The 23,242-nt window shown below is 36.7% G+C and overlaps 1 protein-coding gene across 2 annotated transcripts in view; it reads right to left on the bottom strand.

The window, feature by feature from the left end:
- The window catches only part of RNF38 (ring finger protein 38), a 415,090-nt gene that overhangs the window by 104,707 nt on the left and 287,141 nt on the right, over positions 1–23,242 (bottom strand). The window lies entirely within an intron of this gene.

Raw genomic sequence — 23,242 nt, 5'->3', positions numbered from 1 at the left:
AGAATAAGCTAACATCTTGGATGTGGGCAAACATTATTATTGTGTATTACAGTATTAGTAAATCTACACTCGTTTCTCAATTTGAAAGGACGAGGCATGAGCAAAGCTGTCTTTATCTGCAAACATCTACATTCTTCTAATAATCCTGTACGGAACAAAAATACGCCTTTAATTGTTTAGGAGGAGTTTCTATTATTTTGTTATTAACCCATTGGCTACGAAAGGTATGGTATGGATACCAAAGGGTTAAAATAAGTCAAGCTTAGCCTATACCTATAACAGTCTCAGCGGCAGTTATAGCTATAGGCTAAGCATGACGTATTGTAACCCTTTGGTTTCCAATAGGGCAATCCTTTTGCAGCAAAGCCAATTCTCTTCAAAGGTATAAGCCACTATAGTGTCTTATTACGTCAGCTAACACGTGTTCCGTCGCACTCACGGGTTGGTTGATTGACTCATTTTTTTTACGATAAGGTTTGGCCAGCAAGCTCTTCTCCTTTAGAGAAGCTCTAGTTTCTGTATATGTTACGAAACAGGATATTAAAGTGCTAAGGGGTCATCTTTTATTTATTTATTTTGGGGGAAGGGGGCATTAACATTCTGTAGGCATGATCAATTGCAATATTAAAGGAACAATAAAGTCAAAATTAAAGGATTACTTTCTGTTATAATTTTTAAGCTAAACCACTAACATATTAAAGTTAATAAACATTAATTAAAACCTACTGACCTATATTTTCTCCAAAACGAAGTTTCATAACGTTCTAAAAGTTATATCTTTTATTCGCTGATGATGTCACGTTATCCTGCCCACTATTTTCAGCACTGCATGTTCAAAATACTTAAACCAATAACTCTGTGTTTAAAGCGCCATTTTGAAACCTAGGTATTGTAAACGGATTGGTACAGAGCAAAGGATACCCACGGAGTGGGTTTGGTAAACAATTAAATTTGCAGACAAGATTTGTGATATACGGTAGAGATATGTTAATGAAATGCTATTGATAAAAAGCGTATTTGGGGTAGTTAGTTAGTAACAGGCATAGAAAATATTTACTTACAGTGGCCCTTTAATAGAGTATGACATTTGAAACAACTTTTCAATTTATATCTGTTTTCAATTTGGCTTATTTCTTTTGATATCCTTTGCTAAAGAGTAATCCTAAGTGAGACATAGGAGTCTATTTATTATTGTGCGGACGGACATGATACAATGCAGCGTATCATGTCTGCCGCACATCGATAAATGCAAACGCTGTCGGCATTTATCATTGTAAACTGCTGCTTCATAACTTATGTTTCCAGCGAGCCTTCACGGGGCATTAAGTTCCATACGAAACTACTGGTTTTAAAAATACTATTAAAAACAGGGGCACTTTCATTCATGAAAGTTTACATTGCAGCATATTTTTACAAATACTTACCTTTCTCTTCAGCAAAGCTGGATCGGCGACCCCCCGCCCGCAGCTCCTCTGTACTTATGTCACCAATGACGAAACCGGCTTCCTCTAATCATGGCTTCTGCCCCAGAGTGTCCATCTCGTGAGGCCACGCTGTGATTGGAGGAAGCTGGTTTCATCATTGCTGTGTAACTTCAGCATGAGAAGCGGGTGGGGGGTCGCCGATCCGGCTTTGCTGAAGAGAAAGGTAAGTATTTGTAAAAATATGCTGCAATGTAAACTTTCATGAATGAAAGTGCCCCTGTTTTTAATAGTATTTTTAAAAATGGGCACTAATTCTTGAAAGTTTACTTTCACTTTAAGGCAAGTAGGGATACTTGCCTATATTAAATTATTATTTTTTTTGCATGTAAAACTTTAAAAGGGACACTGAACCCACATTTTTTCTTTTGTGATTCAGATATAGCATGCAATTTTAAGCAACTTTCTTATTTACTCCTATTATCAATTTTTCTTCGTTCTCTTGCTATCTTTATTTGAAAAAGAAGGCATCTAAGCTTTTTTATTAGTTCAGAATTCTGGACAGGACTTTTTTTATTGGTGGATGAATTTATCCACCAATCAAGCAAGAACAACCCAGGTTGATCACCGAAAATGGTCTTGCATCTAAACTTACATTCTTGCATTTCAAATAAAGTTATCAAGAGAATTAAGAAAATTTGATAATAGGAGTAAATTAGAATGTTGCTTAAAATGTCATGCTCTATCTGAATCACAAAAGAAAAAAAAATGGGTTCAGTGTCCCTTTAAGTAGAATCTTTTAAATTAGTTAAAAGTCAATAATTGTTTAATATCTAAAACCCTGAATATATGATATGTTTGGTTAACACCAGAGTTATTTTACAAAATAGTTCTTTACAGCTTTTCATAAACTACTAGTGCATGTAGGTGATATGCCATCTATTATCATAAAGATAGTCTTTGTACTTTTTTTTGGCACTAAATTACTTATCTCCTGCAGAGTGAAATAGTCATAATATATATTTTCATTTAATTTGGTTTATTTGAAATGGACATCACTATGTCTGGAGTTCTATGGTATAACAAACGGTATAAAGACACTGCAAACAAAGCATACTAGAGTTTAAAAAAAATATTTGAATCTCAATCTGTAAAATAATCTTGAACACGTCAGAGCATTTTTTTTTTTTTTTTGCACTTGCATGTCCCTTCAAATAATTATTAGAATAGATTATCTCCAGCACCTGTGTATCCAGTAGGTGACAACGCCATCCAGGACCTCACACCAAAAGTCCCAAAAGTTAATCCAATAGAGCAAACCAGATGGCAGCACTCCAGTAATCTTAAAAGATGTATTATTTATTCACATCAACGCCAAAACAGACAATAAAACAACAACGTTGTTTGCAACATGATTAAGGGGTAACACCCAAAACGTTGTTGTTTTATTGTCTTTTTTGGAATTGATGTGAATAAATAATATATATTTTAAGATTACTGGAGTGCTGCCATCTGTTTTGCTCTATTGTCCCATCAAATAACAAAGTCATATTATTGTTAATAATTATAATTTAAAAAAACCCAGTAATCTACCTTATAAAAGAGAGTTAGACTTTTGTTAGCTAAACTCTATAGCTTTCATAAAAAGCTTGTGCAAATTATATCAATTCACTCCTTTTCAAGCTCTACAATGAAATAGCAGAAGAAAAGATTTTTTGATGTGTCCAGTAAGGGTGAAATATAGTCGCCTATTTCATGCTTTACAAAGCATCTTATAAATTGGGTATATGCATAATGGATCTAGTTTGAGGTAAAATATGGGAATACTTTATTAGGATCATTTACATGTTAATAACTGTCATCATGCCTAGCTTTTAGCACAAGGTCTGAATACTGAACAAGTCTGTGGGAAAGTCATTTTCTGGTTGTGCTTTAGATGTGTAAAGTGATTGTTCAATACGCCCATCACTGGGGAAAAAAAAATTACTGAATGTATTTTCATGTGTATAATACTTTCCATTGCTTTTTCACACAGTTGTTTGTGAAGCGGACACCATGATACGATTAGTTTGTCTCTGGTGTATCATATAAAAAGGCTTCTGGTCACGTCATCATAACAACAACAACAAAAGAACTCCCTAAATAGGGGTTTCATTCTGTGCTGGTTTTGCCAGTACAGGAAGTCTAATTAAATTTGTAAACCAAACTTGCGTAACAGCTACTGAAAAGCTAAAAAGTCCCAAATCCTGTGTCAGATTAGAACAGAAGTTATAAATAAAGGGTGTACTTTGCCACTAACGACTGTACAATCCGTAACACAGTTACATTGGACAAGCTTCTCATAGTGTGAAAATTCCCAGTAAGCAGTTCCTTGGTGTTTGAGTGTTTAATAAGAGCCCCAAAACACAAGTGCAACCATTTGTGCAGTTTTGTTTATGATGACCTTTATTCACTCATGCTTTGAGGATTACTCTGGGTAACAGTCCAGAGAAGATAAGTTTTAGGGCCTGATCATCAAAAACTCAAGGCCATGGAAAGAAATCTCGCCAAATCTTCGGGGGCCATTTTTGATCATTATATTGCAATGTAGGTGTCTCTACTTAACATCCAGAACTCCGCATAGAGGGAAAAACAGCTCTCAAGAAAACAAATTGCCTTTCTAAGAGTCTATGTAGGACCTTGCAGTATTATTGAGACGTCTTAGGTCCTCTCGCCATAGCGAAGAGCTTTAGATAAACAGCCCTTAGACTCTGTGGTGTTCAGTAATTACAACTGATTGTTGATGTTTTACTCTTTGGGGCCGAATTATTAAGCTGCAAACATAAGTTAAGAAGCACTGGCGGACAGCAATCGGCCCCATTGGATACGATTGGGTGGATTGACACCCGCTGCTAGCGGCCGATTGGACACAAATGTGCAGGGGGCAGCATTGCACAAGCATTTCACGAGAAATGCTTGTGCAATGATAAATGCCGGCAGCGTATGCTGACAGCATTTATTGATAGCGGATCATTTCTGCTCGCACTATGAAAAACCGACCCTTTGTCTCTGTACTAACAGCAATAAGGGGATTTCAGTGATGACATAAATGGTTTATAAATATAAGGAATACACTACCAAAGGAAGTAAACACTGTAAATGCATGGGCATTTCACTGTTGATTGCACAATTTGAACATTTATATTGCAGGGAAGTAAAAACAGATTTTTTTTTTTAAATCTGATGTCAGTGCAGGCAACCATTCTGAAGTCTGAAAGTGCTTAAAGAGATAAGAAAAAACAGCCTGTTTCATTGCTATAATAAAAATAAACACTAAGCAGTGGGTTATACTTAATATAAATACTTGCAATATCTATTGTTCCTAATTTTAAAGGGATTTTTTTTATCTTCATTTGTACAAGGTCCATTACTTCTTTTCACAGTCCCACAAGGGGCTGTGTTTTTTACAGGAAGGCAAAGAAGAAGGGCGCCTCATGGTGCAGAAAGTTTCAAGACAAATATTGATCAGAATAAAAATTCCCAAGAGGGTACTCACAATGAATAAAGCACTATTGATAAGTGCTAACTGAGGAAGCTGGATCTCAACAGCCTCCAGCTGACTGGCCACCTGGGCTTTACAGGTAATCAGGATCCCTCTCAGTGCAGGGCTAGCTGGCTTCTTGTGCTTGGCAGACAGTCTGGGTTTCACTCAGTTGGTAGGGTTAAAAGTATTGGTTTTATGTTCTGGAATAGGTCAATTATATGGCCTGTCTAGTCTAATAGCACCTCAGATTTATTTTTAAACAAGATTTTATGGTTTACAGCGCCCCCTTAAGACACATATGATCTTTACTGTTTTCTTTGAAAAGGTTGCTAGGAGATACTTGCTCTAGCTCCAGTCAGTTTCTTGCCCATTCTCAGTAGAGGGCTTGTGTTACAAAAATTATGTGACAGTAGAACTTCAATTTTACAACTGTAGGTCAATTTTCTCGCTGAAGGCAGTGACTACACTGAGAATTTATAGGTTCTCATTTTGCAAGAAAACAATTAAATTGTTTGCTGTTTTAACACAATGTGTCTTTTTTTAAAGGGATAGTAAACACCAAAAATGTTATTGTTTAAAAAGATAGGTAATTCCTTTATTTACCATTCCCCAGTTTTGCACAACTAACACTGCTATAGAAATATACTTTTAACCTCTGTAATTACCTTGTATCTAAGCTTCTGCAGAATACCTCCTTATCTTGGATCTTTTGACAGACTGGCATTTCAGGCAATTAGTGCTGACTTAAATAACTCTATGTGCATGAGCACAATGTTATTTATATGAAACACATGAACTAACACCCTCTAGCGGTGAAAAACTGTCAAATGCATTCAGATAAGAGGCAGCCTTCATGGGCTTAGAAATTAGCATATGAGTCTCCTAGGTTTAGCTTTCAACTAAGAATACCAATAGAACAAAGCAAATTTGATGATAACCATACATTAGAAAGTTGTTTAAAATTGTATGCCTTATCTGAATCATGAAAGTTTAATTTGGACTTTACTGTCCATTTAAGTTTATTTTGATTTTAAAAAAAAAATTACTAAATGATCACTGTTCCATATCCCTTTAGTGAGCGTTTCTGACTGTCCCACTCTCTCGTCACACCCCCAGAGTACAATGACTCCAAACATGCCATACCCAACTCCACGACATCACACTCCTGACCACCCCCATACGCTAGGAAGGTATTGCCTATACTGCATAAAGGAAACAGGCCTGATGCAACTTGCAATTGGTTTCACCAACCAAAGCATTTTGTTATGTTTATAAGAGAAATATATGAAAACTGGATGATTTAGAACAGTGGCCATATTTTGCCTATATAACACTTTAGAGTAAGAACCCCCCCAGCTTTTTTTCACACAATATGGAGCTATAAGAAATGGTAGTAATACGTTAGGTACTGAAAATGCCTAAAGAGACTGCCATGAAATCTGGTAAATGAGAGTGGTATCTAAGGCTTTTTTATAATATTTGACAAAAACTGCTAAATATTTTGTTAGTAACGTGGTATTGGTGCTTCTGTTTAAAATGTCAGTGCATATCTTTTTTAGTTTTTGTCAAAAAATATATTGTAAATTGTAGTATATTTATTGGGATTGATTCAGTAAAGCATTTTTTTATTATTATCAGAACTCCAAAAGGTGACAACTGTTTTGAAAGCACCTAAATTAACATTCTGGGGTAATTTTACTGTACAGATTCTTAAAAGAACACTGAACCCAATTTTTTTCTTTCATAATTCAGCTAGAGCATGAAATTTTAAGAAACTTTCTAATTTACTCGTATTATCAAAATTTCTTTATTCTCTTGGTATCTTTATTTAAAATGCAAGAATGTAAGTTTTGATGCCGGTCATTTTCGGTGAACAACCTGGGCTGTCCTTGCTGATTGGTGGATAAATTCATCCACCAATAAAAAAAATGCTGTCCAGAGTCTGAACAAAAAAACAACAACTTAGATGCCTTCTTTTTCAAATAAAGATAGCAAGAGAACAAAGAAAAATTGATATAGGAGTAAATTAGAAAGTTGCTTAAAATGTATTTTAATTACACAGTTTTGACTGTCCCTTTAAATTGCATATTTTGAATGAATGTAGCTTATATGTAAGGTTGTATTCTATGCAATGTAAAGCATGTACTGTAGATAACAACTTTATCATGATGATAATATATTTGCAAAGGCAGACAAATTCCATAGTACTGAAGTTGTGTCATGTTGATATGTATTAGCATTTTAAGAAATCTATAAACACTTTACTTTAATAATAGTCTGTTATTAATGTTTTTAAAGTTGATAAATATTGTTATCTATTTATTTTTTATCTTGGTGCTGCTTTAACAAAGCCCACAACCAATTGTGGCTGGTCCTTAAAGGGATAATAAAAAGTATGATATTGTAGTATAAAGTGTTTAATTATGCGTAGTTATAAAACTTTGTAATACACTTTCATTATTTATTTTGCCCCATTTTCCTGTAATGTACTCTAAAAAAATGCTTGTTTTTTAAATTTTACTGAGTTTCTTGTAATGGGCGCCGCCATTACCACCATCTTATCTCACTGTCTTGCTGCAAACAATTAGGAACAGATATAAAACAGGCAATAAAACCGACTATTACAAACATGGTTGTGTAGGATTCCACACTGCCTTGTTTACACAAACTCAATTTCCTGATTTATATTTAATTCCCTAATTGTTCTCCACACAGGACAGAGATAAGTAGAAAACTAGTTCAAACATGGCAGCGCTCTAAAGTTTATAGAATCTAGAGTACTTTACAGAAACTAAACTTTTACACTTTGTATTTAAAGCAAAGATTAGCCTGTAATTTTACCTTAATATTAATTGTTTAAATAATGATGATACATCATTATGTCAAGCATGTATTTACTGTTTAATATCACTTTAAATTATGAAGTATATTAAATTCTAAAGCACTGTGCTCACAACCTTCCACTGTGCTCATTAACCTCTTGTTAATTTTTTGAGCGCTAATTGCTACCGCAAGCGCGCAGTAGCAATAACCAGCCACTTGTAATGGCTGGTTATTCACCGTTCCAATTGTAAGATAGCTCTAACTGTCCCTTTATCTGTGAGATAAAACCCATGATCTTAAAGTGAAGGTTCATTTTGATGAATTAGTGCACGGTTTTTAATAAACCTATTAAAAACAAGGGCAATTTCATTCATCAAAATTGACATTTCACTGTTTTCTTCAAAAACTTACCTTTTAATCCTGGCAGCCGCTCCAGCACTTCCTCCGCCCGTTGCAAGCCATCTTTGGGGGTCCAAAATGACGAATCCGACTTCCTCCAATCACAGCGTTGCATCAGACCAAGATTCCCCCGGGGGGGGGAAGCTGTGATTGAAGGAAGCCCGATTCGTCATTTCTGATGTCTGCAGAGGCTTCCGACTGCCGGGGAATCGCTGGACGGCATTCAGAATTAAAAGGTAAGTTTTTGAAGAAAACAGTGAAATGTCAATTTTGATGAATTAAAGTGCCCTTGTTTTTAATAAGTTTATTAAAAACCCGGGCACTAATTAATCAAAATGGACCTTCACTTTAAATCTTGTAGAACCTAATAATTTATTGTATCTGGCCCTGTATGGCAAAGCTGAAAAGTTATTAGTTTTGGAGTAAAGGTGTGAAGTTGTTACTTTGTAATCTTGCCATGAACAGTAGTAACAATTGCCATTTTCTGTAAAACATGCTTAAACTTGCAACTTGACTTGATTTTAGGAGAAACAGTTGGATGAATGTCAACTCTGAAGATCACTTATCTAGTGTGCGTCTGAATTTGCCTTTAAGAATAAGAGAAATGATAAATCAGGCAGCAAACGTCCACTTAAAAAAAATGCTAGTATTTATGACAGGATTACAAATTTACAGCCTCACACCTCTACTTTAGCAAAGTTTCTAACACTTTTTTTTAATTTGTCATCATGCCTTTCCTGCACATACAGACTTCCTGTCTACTTAAATCAACTCTGGATTATATTGTCTATATTCTACATTGCTTCAAGAAGAAAAAAGTATATATATAATGGTTCTTTTTAATATTTATTCTGTAAAACCAATTTATAAACAACAATAGGGAGGATACCATATAAAATTTCACTCGCATTTCTTTTTTTCCCTTATATTAAAATATAATAAATAATCTTCCCTTTATTGTGGTTACTGTGTTCTCCTTGTAATGTCATATTACAAATTAAACCCAGGGGTGTAAGAGAATGCATTTGAGACTAGGTTTTGCCCTCTATGGGGCCCATCTGGCCCTGCAATCAACAGTGAAGTTGCCACGGGGGGGGCCTGGTGGTGCCTGGATCATATCCGGCTCCTCTGTGAGCTACCCCTGTGAAAAAAGGCTCACAGAGTAAAGAATTTTTAAGAGTAAGGAATTTGCCTTACAATATGATGGCTGTTGAAATGGGGGGGGGGGGAGCACCAAATACTTTGGCATAGGACCCAGTGAGGTCTAGTTATGCCCCTGAACAATCTTTGCGAAGAAAAACTTTTCAATATTCATTACTCCTAGTTCTAAGAAATGGGAGGGGGAGGGTGGGGAAGTGAGAGAAAAATATATATATGAAGGATTTTCAGCTGGGCCACTACAAAATATATTTTAATTAGCACAACATACATAACAATGGAAATAAATGTCTTGCCATTTCAGTGTTACTCTAACCATGACTGTTAAAGGTGCATGAAAGTGATTAATTACAGGCAAATTAAATACTCTATTTTGTTAGAGCATTTCATTAAAAAATAAAAAAGACTTTGTTTTATGGTGTTTGCAAACCTCAGTTATGTCCTTTTTTTAAGTCCATATTCATCAACACCAACATCTCTAGGGGTTTTAATAGTGTCCATAGCCCTGGGCTTTGAACAGTAAGCCCCTAAACGAATAGCAATGTCTTTGCCCCAAGTAGGACAGACCTGCAGCTACCTATTGGAGAGATGACAAAAAAATCACCTCTTTAGAAATATGGCAGCAGTCTTTCCAGTATAGTCACTGCTAGACAGAAATGGCATTGCAAGGGTGTGGTAATAGTGTTCGTGCATATTTTAAGTTCTATCTGGTGCTAACCATCTTGCAAATGCCAACACCATATTTGTAAAGTAAGGAACATTTAGTAGTGCCCACATGCAGCAAAGCACAGAAAATAAAAACATCAGTCAAGAAATGGTAAGTGCCACTACTTACAATGTGTTCTATAATTTCTCAAAACTAAATGCTACTTTTATTTTAATTTTTTAATTCTCTGACAGGCCTTCTGCTACAGTTAATTTATTTCTCTGCGTCATTGGGTCTCGATACAACACACTCTCCTGTGTCTCCACAAACCACAGCAAACACTATGCTTCAGAGAGACAGAGGATTGAGTGCGGTATCAGCTCCAATGACAGTGAAGGGAAAAAAGTATTTGTAAAATAGCTTATCTGTGATATATGTATTTGCTGGGTTTGTCTGTTTTTCTACAGTATGTTTACTGTCCTAAAAAAAATAAAGTTTAATTATGCAATAAAATGTAGCCAATGGTGACTATTTAAGAATAATTAATGAATGAATATAGCAAGATATTATATAATACAGTTCGTATGCGCACAGTTACATTTCCTCTCCATGCTGTATAAGATGCCCAGGCCCAGCTTCTTAATCACAGCTTGAGTATCTGGCTGCAGCTGCCAGATCCCATGCTCTGGCGGTGCAAAACTGCTTAACAAACTAGGGCTTATTGGTGAAGGTTAGGAGCGATGCGGTTACAAATACTAAACGCACGCCACGCAAGACCGCACAAACCACAAAGCCTCTGTAACACTTTTTAAGTGATGCCCCTATCTTTCTTAAATCTGCCGCACCCTGTATGTAGTTATTCAGTACTTAAAGGGATATAAAACCCAATTTTGTTCTTTCATTATTCAGATAGAGGATGCAATTTTAAACAACTAATTTACTTCTAGTATCATATTTTCTTTGTTCTCTTGGTATCTTTTGTTGAGAAGTGGAGACATAAACTCAGGAGTATGCACATGTCTGGAGCACTATATGGCAGCAGTTGAAGGGACACTCAGGTCAAATGAAACTTTCATGATTCAGATACAGCATGACATTTTAAACAACTTTCCAATTTACTTCCATTTGACAATTTTTGAGTCACCAGCTCCTACTGAGCATGTGCAAGAATTCAGACTATACGTATAAGCATTTGTGATTGGCTGATTGCTATCACATGGTACAGGGGGAGTGGAAATAGACATAACTTTGACATTTGTTAGAAAAAAAATCTACTACTCACTTGAAGTTCAGACTAAGTGCTATTGCATTGTCTTTGTATAATGCATTTGTTTATTATGCAAATCTACTCTATTTACTGATCCTTTAAGCAAGAATGTTATTCTTTTCTAAGTGCAGTAGATGGCAGCACTATTTCCTGACATATATTGTTGCAGGCACCTACCTAGGTATAGCTTCAACAAAGAATATCATGGAAACAAAGCAAATTTGATAACAGAAGTTATTTTTATTTTTTAAATTGTATGCTCTGTCTGAATCACAAAAGAAAATGGTTGGGTTTCATTTCCCTATAATTGCTGATCTATACTGTGCCTATATATAGATAGGTCATATTAACCATAACCTCTCCCATATTCTATACCTTTTTTAAGAACTAGGCCTAATTTTACAAAACGTTGAAATATACTTATGTTATCCAATTTGCTTCATTTTCTTGTTATTCTTTGTTGAAGAAAGAGCAATGCACTACTGGGAGCTGACAAGAGCCATTTTTCTACAATCGCCAATAAGCAGCTTCTGGGCCTACCTATGTACACTTTTTACAAAAGATACAAAGAGAACAAAACAAATAAGATAATACATTTTTTTTAAATTGCATGCTCTATCTGAATCATGAAAGAAAAAATGTGGGTTTATGTCTTTTTACGAATTCTGCAATTTTCCGAGTCTTCTTTGTCTCTGTGATTAGAGTGACATTGTATATAACCTACACTTAGTATCTGTATATTAAACTTTTTCTGGTACCTTCTGTATATTTGTAAAATTGATAATCATAATAAATCAGTATGTAGACTATAACAGTTCCATGTCCCTTGCTAAGAAGAACATTATCAAAGTGGTGTTGGTCTCTACTGCCACTGACACATAAGAAAACGATTTCAGCCAAATGTACTTGCAAATGTTCTGGTGCGTAAACATTAAGATCGGCAATCAATCCCGTTTGCCGAACAAATTATACTGGAAAATAAAACTACATCTCTCCCATCTAACTTTATTTGTACATAGTAAAAATCAATGCGGCATCACAGCTTAGACTATCCACCCTATCATAAATTCTCAGCAAATCAAGGCATCACTTAAACCAGCATATGTCTAAACAGATGGATGCACACATTTACATATCTGGGAGGTCAGAAGAAAATATTACAAACCCTAGAGATTCCCCATGTTCCACTAATCTGAGCTTCTAAAAAAAAAGTATAAAACAGAAACTGGCTAGAGGTTAACTACAGCATAATAAACCTTCATCTCTCCCGATGCCTGTTCAATCTGCGTGTGTTCTGAGTAAAACCATACCGACATAAATCTATTGCACCGTGTCCCAAGCTCACCTTGTAACCCTACAATGTGTTATGAACTAGTAGAAAAAAATAATTTTATTTTAAATAAAGTGGCCTTTATCTATTGCAGAATACTTTTATCAGTGCATCCTAGTCGGAAATCACATTTTCATTGTATTAATCTACAATGAAAATGTGATTTAATGAAAGACTAATTCAATGGTTTAATTAACCATATAAAATCAACATAAGATGGCTTTTCCAAATATATAAATAGTAATAAAAATATATATATTTATCGAACTGCTCAGACAAGCAAGCTAACTTTTTTTTGTTTTTTCTAAAGTATCTATACAGGGCTGGTGCAGGGATTTATTGGGCCAAGGTCAACATACTTTTAATTACCCCCTCAACAAAACATTTCCCTTAGGACTGGATTCCATTGCTGTTGTAAACTATGTAAATTGGTGGTAATATAAAACCATACTTCAACATTTGAGGCTAGGTACTAGGAACTGAGGAGGTTAAAGGAACGTCTCTGTTTTGTGGGTGGAGTTGTGTTAGAAAGGGGTGGGGTCACCTGTAGATAGTGGACAGGATTATGGGCATGTCCGATTGGTTTGTGGGCATATCTGGGTGCTTTATAGGCAGATCTAAGGGAAATTCTGCAAATATGGACATATGGCTGTCTCAGATAAACAGCGGGACAGTTGGGAGGTCTGATAAAACATCTCCATAGACTTTGATGGAGATACATAAAATGGAAGGAAGCTTGAGAAAGGGTCAGGAGCCCCGAAACGTTGCTCTCTTTATTAAAAGTTTCCCTATATGGAGTGTGTTGCCTCCCTACCATTTTTTGTACTCTGACATTTGGGTTCCTTAAAGGGGGATTCTGAGGCTTAGCACCCCTACCTTGATGCATTTCGGTTCCTGTGTGGACTTTGAGAGGTGCTGGTCCTTGACTTTGTGTATATTTGATGGAGATACTTGTTATACCAGTTTACAAAAGCAATGGAAACTAGGCCTTAACCATTTTTTTGAAGTTTTCATACACTTGATAATTCAATGGTGCTCCATGTTTCTTTTACTCACTTTTACATACATCATTAACAACACACACAGGGCTCAATCTTGTGCAAACTGCCAATAGACATGAAGAAGCGCCTTAGCAGCAGCCCTGTCACTATCAGCTGTCACACTCAAGTTGCTCTTGGTTAAATGGCTCAAGCACTGAGGTAGCGAACAAGCAATAGTGACAGCCATGGGGGGCGGAGCAAGCTTTGAATCCGAGAGGTCGCACACTATTATGGCTCTGTATACAATATAGCTCTAAACACTAAATTGATCACTTAGCTGATGGAACATCAGTACAAAAGGGAAGCAGAAGCCATGGAGACTGTTCCTAATCAGCGTGAGCTTGTGGGATATTGAAGCAGCCGATTCTAATACTTTTCAAGTGAGACAGCTTACATAGAAGTAATTGCATAGCGGCCATTTTTTGTGGCCTCGTGGCATATCTCTACCTTTAAACCTCAAGCTCGGGCTGCATTGAGCCTGTTGAGCCTAACCTAGATATGGAGAATATGTGTGCTATTTTCCAGGAACTAATGACTAACTTTGAAAGGCACTTCTCTGAAAGGATCGATAGGATTCTAGCTGCATCGCAATAGAGCGCTACTCTACCATGTGACGCGTTGCCTAGCATGAAGGTGTCAGGCATGAAAGAAGAAGTGACAGAGGCCATTCATCAGCAAAATGTGCTGCTGCCTTCTTTGACATCACCGCAGTCCTCATGTGAGCCTGAATCAAAGGAAGAAATCAGCACGGGGCGAGTGTTGCAGAAGATCCCATATGATTCCCTTACCTTAACCATGCAGCAAGGGAGGTCGGGTCTACTTGACCTCCCCGAAGACGAGGATGGAGGAGCTTGTCTTTTTCACTTTGGTGAGAACGCGACCCTATGTTTTGTGAAGCAGGAGAGCGATGTTCGGGCGGCTGCGCCTGGGAGTGCCGGCTACCGGGAGCGCGCAGCTGACCCCTTGAGTTCGTTATCTCAGTTAGACTTGCTACTTGAGGAATTTGAGTGGCTATCTCCCTGGAGTCAAATCCAACACCAGAGCCATGCCCAAAAATATATCTACTACTGTAATACATCTAAGAAACACAGGCATGGAATTGGTTGAGATTCGGGACTATGTCTATGTTACTGTGCTGTAATCAACATTTCTTGTACATGCCTGCCTGTCAGTCAGCACTATAGTATCATCCTCTGCTGTGTACAAGATGGTATGTTATGAAGGCTTAAAGAAGTCTGATATGTGTACTTGCAGTTTGTGTTTGGGTTGTTTCATCGTTCATCCTGTAATGAGAGTCTTTGAATATTCATTCTAAACATGTGTTCTTCTGGAAGAGTGAGCTTGTACATACATATAATTTCCCTAGAATGTCACAATATACTGAAATATGAGCATCATAGCTTTCAAGGTGGTTTTTACTGGTTATATTCTTTAGGAGCAGCCCTCACTCTAATGGGATATTTACTACACCAAAACATGTATCAGCTCTGAAAGGATTAGTAAAGTTATATTATCGATTGATACACCCTATATAGAAGTTTAACCTTAGAATTTACTACCACATGCTTGTTCAGACTAGGGAGGTACGTCACTAGATATGACTTCCTTTTATCAATGGCTCATTTGTTTGTTATTCTATTTTGCTTTTCCCTTTTACTTTGAGGCCCAGGATAAACTGCAATGAAAATGTAATATTCTCAGGACCCAAGCAACCGTTAATACTGTTAGATTCTCCTCATTCAAACTATGTAAAATTAGTTAGGTTCATTAGTGACCCTTCTAGCATTGAGAAGAGCGTGTGTCAAAGACAATGGTCTTATTTATTTATGTTTACTCCCTTTATAGAGATTTTATAGTCTATATTATCCTTTTGTCATGGTTAATAGTTTAGGTTGATATGTTTAACATTTGGGCTGCTCTCTATTGCATTTCTGAGCGCAAGACTAATATAGTTAGGAGGTCAGACTTAAGTTACGATACAGGGAAGGTATCTGATGCTCTATTTTACCCCAGTTAACGCTAAATAAGCTCCTATGTTGTTAAAGGGACAGTCAACCCAAAAATTACTGTAACTTATTTAGATTAGTTAAATAACAATCTTTACAGTAAACTGTAGCCAAATTTCCATCTAAATAAACTTTGGCAGAAAATAAACTTACTAGATCTCATCTGGCAGTTTTGAAATGGCCGCCAGACCCCTCCTTCTCTGACGTCTTCCAAAAGCTTGCACTAGTACAGGATCCTTTTCTCGAGTCTAGTAGTCTCGTCCCTGCGCGCTCCTGCAATTTCAGCTAACAGCTGTTCATAGCCGGCACTCATTGCTTCTCATCCATGTTGCTGTGCGCTGTGTGTTACAGAGACTGAGAGGCAGTGAGTGCCGGGCAGGCAGAGATATGATGGTCTGTGCTTTAGTTAATACTAAATACTCTAATGAGATTAGAGAGAAATGTTTTATTTTTATTGTATTTCCCTACACAGTAGTGATGATCAAATACACAGGCACAGATCCCCTCAGCTAGAAGTTGAAATAAATTATTTTCCTGGGTTTACTTTTAATAAAAATATATTGGCTATTAGGGGTGAGGGCAGTGGGCAAAAGGCACAAATGTTCCTCGGTGCGTGTCCCCTACACTGCTAGAAAGTCTTCGCGGGGAGTCAGGACCCTGGGACTCCTCATCATCATCTTCCAGCGGAGGAGGAGGAAGAGGCTTATTTAGATTCACACACTCCGCTCCTCTTGGCAGCAAGAAGATTCCCCCTCCCCGCCCCCTGAAGACCGCAGGGAAAGACCTACGGACACACATACCCAGGCTGAGGATCCTTGCTCCCGCTGCCCAATATCAGCTTTTATACCCCCAACCCACAGGCATCACAGCACAGCATTAGCTCTACTATCCAGGAAATATGCGCACATTAATAATTAACTGAAGTGACCGGTTTTCCTGGATAGTAGAGCTAATGCTGCAGAGCAGTGTAGCACCGGGCACCGTTTAAACTTCCCGCACACACCAGGCCCCGCCCGACACTGCTCATAGACACTCAGATTAGCCGACAGCGACATATTTGTATTTTCAGTTTCCTACACTGAGATTCTAAGTGACAGGCAGATGTTAGCTAGACACTGACTGCAGAGGTAGCTCTTGACACTGCAAGTACAATCAGCGCTATTATGCTATATGCACAAGTGCTCAGGAGCGGTCAAAGTTATGGCAGTCTCCTATAGTTGAGCTTTGCATAAGGAGTTATGTTGCACATTCTGTGTGAATGGTGTATCCGCTTGTGCATATAGCATAATAGCGCTGATTGTACTTGCGGTATCAAGAGCTACCTCTGCAGTCAGTGTCTAGCTAACATCTGCCTGTCACTTAGAATCTCAGTGTATACTCTCATAGTATAGGAATGTTTAGAATATTTACATAGTACTTTGTTAGCAAGGTGTCTCAAAGTTTCAGGTTGTTTGTAGGGGGTCTCTCTATTAGCATCACTCTATATATTTGAGTTTCACCTTAGTTATTCCCTCCATACCAAAACTAGCTTGAACATCTGTCTGGCCCTCTCCTAAGCAAGGATATCAGGCCGACCAAGTTGTAATGTGTAACAATTGAGTTGGCCATACACAACTTATTGTAAAGAATTATTAATATCAAATTCCTGAGTATTATAATACTATTTCCTTATGCTGATGGCATCAGCTTATTCCGCTTTTGTAATTTGCAATCTACCATCTAACTGTAAATAATGGATTAACAGCCTATGTTCATTGCACAAATTTATATGTAATAGCCCACGACTGCATAATTCCATGTGACCTGGTCCCCTCCTTTGTTAAGTTTTGACAGAGTAGAGTATAATATTTTATATGCTGTATATCAATTTACTCTGGCCCCATGTGTGCTTATTATCAATTACATGACTTCTCATATTTTTGCTCTAACCATATTTATAGGGTTTAGACTATTGGAGCACTTTCATATTGAGATATACATTTCCACAGTTTGTGATACTTACACTGACAGAGGAGGGAGTCATCATTCCTATGTTTTCCCCCTGTCCTCCTCCTCCCCACCCCTTTTATACGGTTAGGGATAAATAGCTTATCCTCCGTATTATTTATCTGGCAGAGTATAGCAGCCTCTGCTCAATTCGTGGAGCCTCAGTTCTAGATTGCACACATATATATGTTATGAGGCTCTCCGGACCCAATTATGGATTGTACTCCTGTATTTACTGTTACATAACTTGTCACTTGCAGAAGGTATGTCCATGCAATTTCATTCTGCCTGTCAGTCTATTGGAAGATTACTTAGAACTAACAGTTATAATTTTACCCTTATTCTCTTTCTCAAGTCTTTAAGTGATGTTATATATTTTCAAGATACTAACTGTATGCTTAATACTCCTGTTAAAATTGTTTAGAATTAATATACTCTGACTGTAAGTAATCTACGTGTCTTCCTTATACTTTGAAGGCCATGATCCCATCAGTGGATCTGCTTGACATTGATGACACGGCAAAACCTCAAACAACAAAATGAGGAACAGAAAACTTTGATTTATAACTCTATTATGCATACTTTTACCTAGATGCAATACCTGTTCCACTGTTATTCTTTGTGAAATCTTTGTACTTGTGATTAATCAGCGTGTAACAATATGTCCATGCTTCCTCAATAAAAAACTTTATTACAAAAAAATAGTGACAGCCATCATTTTCTAACAGCATCCTATGAGAAGAAGGCAGTAATGTTACCAACAGCCCCATTTTGTTAGTGGTACCTTTTAATTGTTGTTGTTGTGTATGTGCAGAAACATGTAGAAATCAGCAAACAAGAGAAAAAAACAGGTCAATAGCAAAGGTCAGGAATCCAGAGCAAGCGATGGCAGCACTAGGGGGTCAGGCAAGAAAAGTGGTGAAAGAACAGGTATAGAAAAGAAAATCACAGATAACAGCAGCACATCCAGAGGTCATAAATGGGAATAAACTACATGAGGGGCTGGGTTGAAAAATTCTGTAATTGGTTATGGCTGCAGGTAGGTGGAGCCTGAGAATAGCAAAAACAAGATTTTATTTTTTAATGAAAGGTATATACAGTACAAACATACGATTCATCAATTTTCTCACCATGTAGTCCACAGTCTATATCCCAAAAGAAAACAAATGAACTTGTGTAAACTAATTCAAGATCCTTTTTTTCTCTAGCTGAAAAGAATGACGGAAACATGTTAGCCATAGAAAATATAAATTCTTAAGTATATCAGGGAAATACATTAAATTTAAATTTGAACACATAAGAAACCTATGAAAATCCAAATAATATCAAACATAGGCCTAGGTTACAAGTAGAGCTCAATCTATAGCCCAGGGTGCGCTATCCACATTATGACCTTGTGCTAAGAATACATAACATCTGGTTTTGCAAGTTAATGATAAAAAAAAAGATTTACCAGAGAAAGACCAGGAAACCCCCAAATTTTCTTTCATGATTTGGATAGAACATATAATTGTAAACAACTTTCCAATTTACTCCTATTATCAAAATTGCTTCATTCTCTTGCTACCCTTTACCGAAGGAACAACATTGCACTACTGCAGCTAGCTGAACACATCTAGTTAGCCAATCACAAGAGACAAATGTGTGCACGAACCAATCAGCAGCTAGCTTCCACTAGTTTATATGTGCCATGTGCGTAATCTTTTTCAACAATGGATAGCAAGAAAACTAAGCACATTTGAAAATAGAAGTGAATTTAAGTGTGTCTTAAAATTACATGCTCTATCTGAATCATGCAAGTGTAATATTGACTTTCCTATCCCTTTTACGCAGCCAATATTTTTTTAGCGCTCCCTATACTTTCAATGGATAGCACAGGATGTGCTATTATCCCTTATATCATAAATTTAGCACTCTTGGAGACCTGAAGTAAAGTGTTACAGCAAATATATATGCATAAGAAAACACATGTATAATATATTAAAATAAAGTATTTCACTTATGTATATGCATATTAAATGTAAAATGTATGTTTTTAAATGGAATAAATGTTTTAACATTGATTGAAAGGCATATGGCATATGACAGTGTTGGACGGGGAAAGGCACAAAAGTGTAGATATAGTGTATGTGTGTATGTATCTGTATGTATCTGTGTGTACTTATGTATGTGTATGTATGTATGTATGTGTCAAGTGTTTTAAAAAAATATTACAATAGAAAATCATAGAATGGCAACTTTGTGGAGTAATTCAAAATTTTATTTTAACATGGGACAAGAATAGGACTATCCCAAGTATGGTTAAACATTAAAATACTTTTTTCTTTACTACTTGTAGAACAAGTTTGGCTTTACATCCTTAACATTTTATTTTAAAATACAGCCTTATTATTATTTATTTAAAGCCTTCAAACCTTGGCTTACCTTCAACTTAACGCATTTTCGGCTTAGCACTTGAGGGACAGCCAGCATGAGTAATTACAGCACACCCCATAGAAGTCTGTTATGTTAGTAGAGCGACTGCGATATCTGACATACAGGTGTTATCTCACCCATGGTGTTTGCTCAGGCTCTAATATATTACTTTCAACTTGTAATATGAGCGCAATAATAAAAGCACTTCTGATTGTTAGCACACAATAACGTTAATATTTTTGAGCTCCACTTTTAATCAAGGCCTTAACATTTGCTAATATTAAACTTAACTGTACAGCCAGTTCACATATACATTAAAATAATTAATAATAATCGTCTAGATTACGAGTTTTTGTCGGTAAGGGGTGCGTTGCTAACGCACAGTTTTTCCTTACCGCTCACCTACAGGAACGCTTGTATTATGGGTCTTAAGAAACCCGGCGTTAGCCGCAAAAAAGTGAGCGTAGAGCAGAATTTAGCTCCACATCTCACCTCAATACCAGCGTTGCTTATGTTAGCGGTAAGCTGGAAAAACGTGCTTGTGCACGATTTCCCCATAGGAATCAATGGGGCTGAGCCGGCTGAAAAAAAGCAGCGTAAAGCTCTTAACGTGGCCCCATTGATTCCTATGGGGAAACAATTTTTACACCTAACACCCTAACATGAACCCTGAGTCTAAACACCCCTAATCTTACACTTATTAACCCCTAATCTGATGCCCCGATATTGCCGCAACCTACTTTATATTATTACCCCCTAATCTGCCTCTCCGGACACCGCTGCCACCTACATTATATGTATGAACCCCTAATCTGCTGACCCCAACATCGCCGACACCTACATTATATTTATTAACTCCTAATCTACCGTCCCCAATGTCGCTGCAACCTACCTACATTTATTAACCCCTAATCTGCCGCCCCCAACGTCGCCGCCACTATAATAAAGTTATTAACCCCTAAACCTAAGTCTAACCCTAACCCTAACACCCCCATAACTTAAATATAATTAAAATAAATCTAAATAAATATTACTATCATTAACTAAATAATTCCTATTAAAAACTAAATACTTACCTGTAAAATAAACCCTAAAATAGCTACAATATAACTAATAATTACATTGTAGCTATCTCAGGGTTTATTTTTATTTTACAGGCAACTTTGTATTTATTTTAACTAGGTACAATAGTTATTAAATAGTTATTAACTATTTAATAACTACCTAGCTAAAATAAATACCAATTTACCTGTAAAATAAATCCTTACCTAAGTTACAATTACACCTAACACTACACTATAATTAAATTAATTCCCTACACTAACTACAATTAAATACAATTAAATACAATTATCTAAATTACGAAGAAAAAAAACACTAAATTACAGAAAATAATTAAATAATTACAAGTTTTTTAAACTAATTACACCTAATCTAATCCCCTTAATAAAATAAAAAAGCCCCCCAAAATAATAAAAAGCCCTACCCTATACTAAATTACAAATAGCCCTTAAAAGGGCTTTTTGCGGGGCATTGCCACCCACACACCCAACCCTACTCTAAAACCCACCCAATCCCCCCTTAATAAAACCTAACACTAATCCCTTGAAGATCACCCTACCTTGAGACGTCTTCACCCAACCGGGCCGAAGTCCTCAACGAAGTCCTCTCCTCCAGAGGGGCAGAAGTCTTCATGGAAGACGGCCAGAAGAAGTCCTCCAGACGGGCAGAAGTCTTCATCCAGACGGCATCTTCTATCTTCAACCATCCAGTGCGGAGCATCCTCTTCAAACGAAGTCCAACTGAAGAATGAAGGTTCCTTTAAATGACGTCATCCAAGATTGCGTCCCTTGAATTCCGATTGGCTGATAGAATTCTATCAGCCAATCGGAATTAAGGTAGAAAAATCCTATTGGCTGATCCAATCAGCCAATAGGATTTTAAACTACTATTTAATAGGTAGTTTATGGGTGTTAATGTACTTTTTAAATAGTTAATAACTATTTAATTGTATTTAGGGCTTAATACATTTAATATAGTTGCAGCGACGTTGAGGGCGGCAGATTAGGGGTTAATAAATGTAGGTAGGTGTCGGCGATGTTAGGGACGGCAGAGGGGTTAATAAAATTAAACTAGTGTTTGCGATGCGGGAGTGCGGCGGTTTAGGGGTTAATATATATTTGATAGTTGCGGCGATGTCCGGTTCGGCAGATTAGGGGTTAAAAATATTTTTTTAGTGTTTAAGATGTGGGGGGGGGCCTTCGGTTTAGGGGTTAATAGGTAGTTTATGGGTGTTAATGTACTTTTTAGCACTTTAGTTAAGAGTTTTATGTTACGGCGTTAGCCCATAAAGCTCTTAACTACTGACTTTTAAATGCGGTATCAGTCTTGACAGGAGAGGCTGTACCGCTCACTTTTTTGCAGACTTGTAATACCGGCGTTAGGCAAGTCCCATTGAAAATATAGGATACGCAATTTACGTAAGTGGATTTGCGGTATTAACGACTCTGGCCAAAAAAGTGAGCGGTGAGCCTGTCATTTCAAAGCTCGTAATACCAGCGTTAGGAAAAAAGCAGCGTTAGGACCTCTTAACGCTGCTTTTTAACCCTAACGCAAGACTCGTAATCTAGGTGAATGTGTATTATATAACAATATGTAACAAATTTACTATTCGTTTGTAAATTGCATTTTGTTTTATCACTAGTACATATAGTTTATATTGTACACCACTAGATGTCATCTTACTTTTACTGAGAAAAAAGTTTACTTGATCAAGATGTCAAAATGTGTCAGGCAATTTTTAGCTGTTCATGTTTATTCTATAAAATAATGAAAATACACCAATTCATTGGCATCTTGAGCTCCAGCAATTTTTGAAAGGGTTTGAAAAACAAAATTAAACCTTTATTCAGGCAGAGCATACAATTTAAAAAAATATAAAGTCAAACATCTGTTAAAATATTTCATTTTCTCACACTCAACTGTAAAGATACAACATTCTCACAGACTTATAATACCAAATACATATAGGTGCACCCACATGGCCCTAAAGGAAACTTAAAGGGATATTAAAGTCTATTTAATTGTAATAAAAAAATCACTAATTGCAAAGTATTGGTCATTCATTGCTTATTTTGCAAGAAAACAAGTAAGTTGTTAACTGCTTTTAACACAATGTATTTCTTTTTATGTTTACTTGTTTGTTTTTAATAAAGGAACACTGTTTGA

This window comes from Bombina bombina, chromosome 2 (assembly GCF_027579735.1).
Source record: "Bombina bombina isolate aBomBom1 chromosome 2, aBomBom1.pri, whole genome shotgun sequence".
Classification (NCBI taxonomy): Eukaryota; Metazoa; Chordata; class Amphibia; order Anura; family Bombinatoridae; genus Bombina; species Bombina bombina.
The sequence above is the reverse complement of the archived record's forward strand: the minus strand, read 5'-3'. Positions and strand labels throughout refer to the sequence as shown.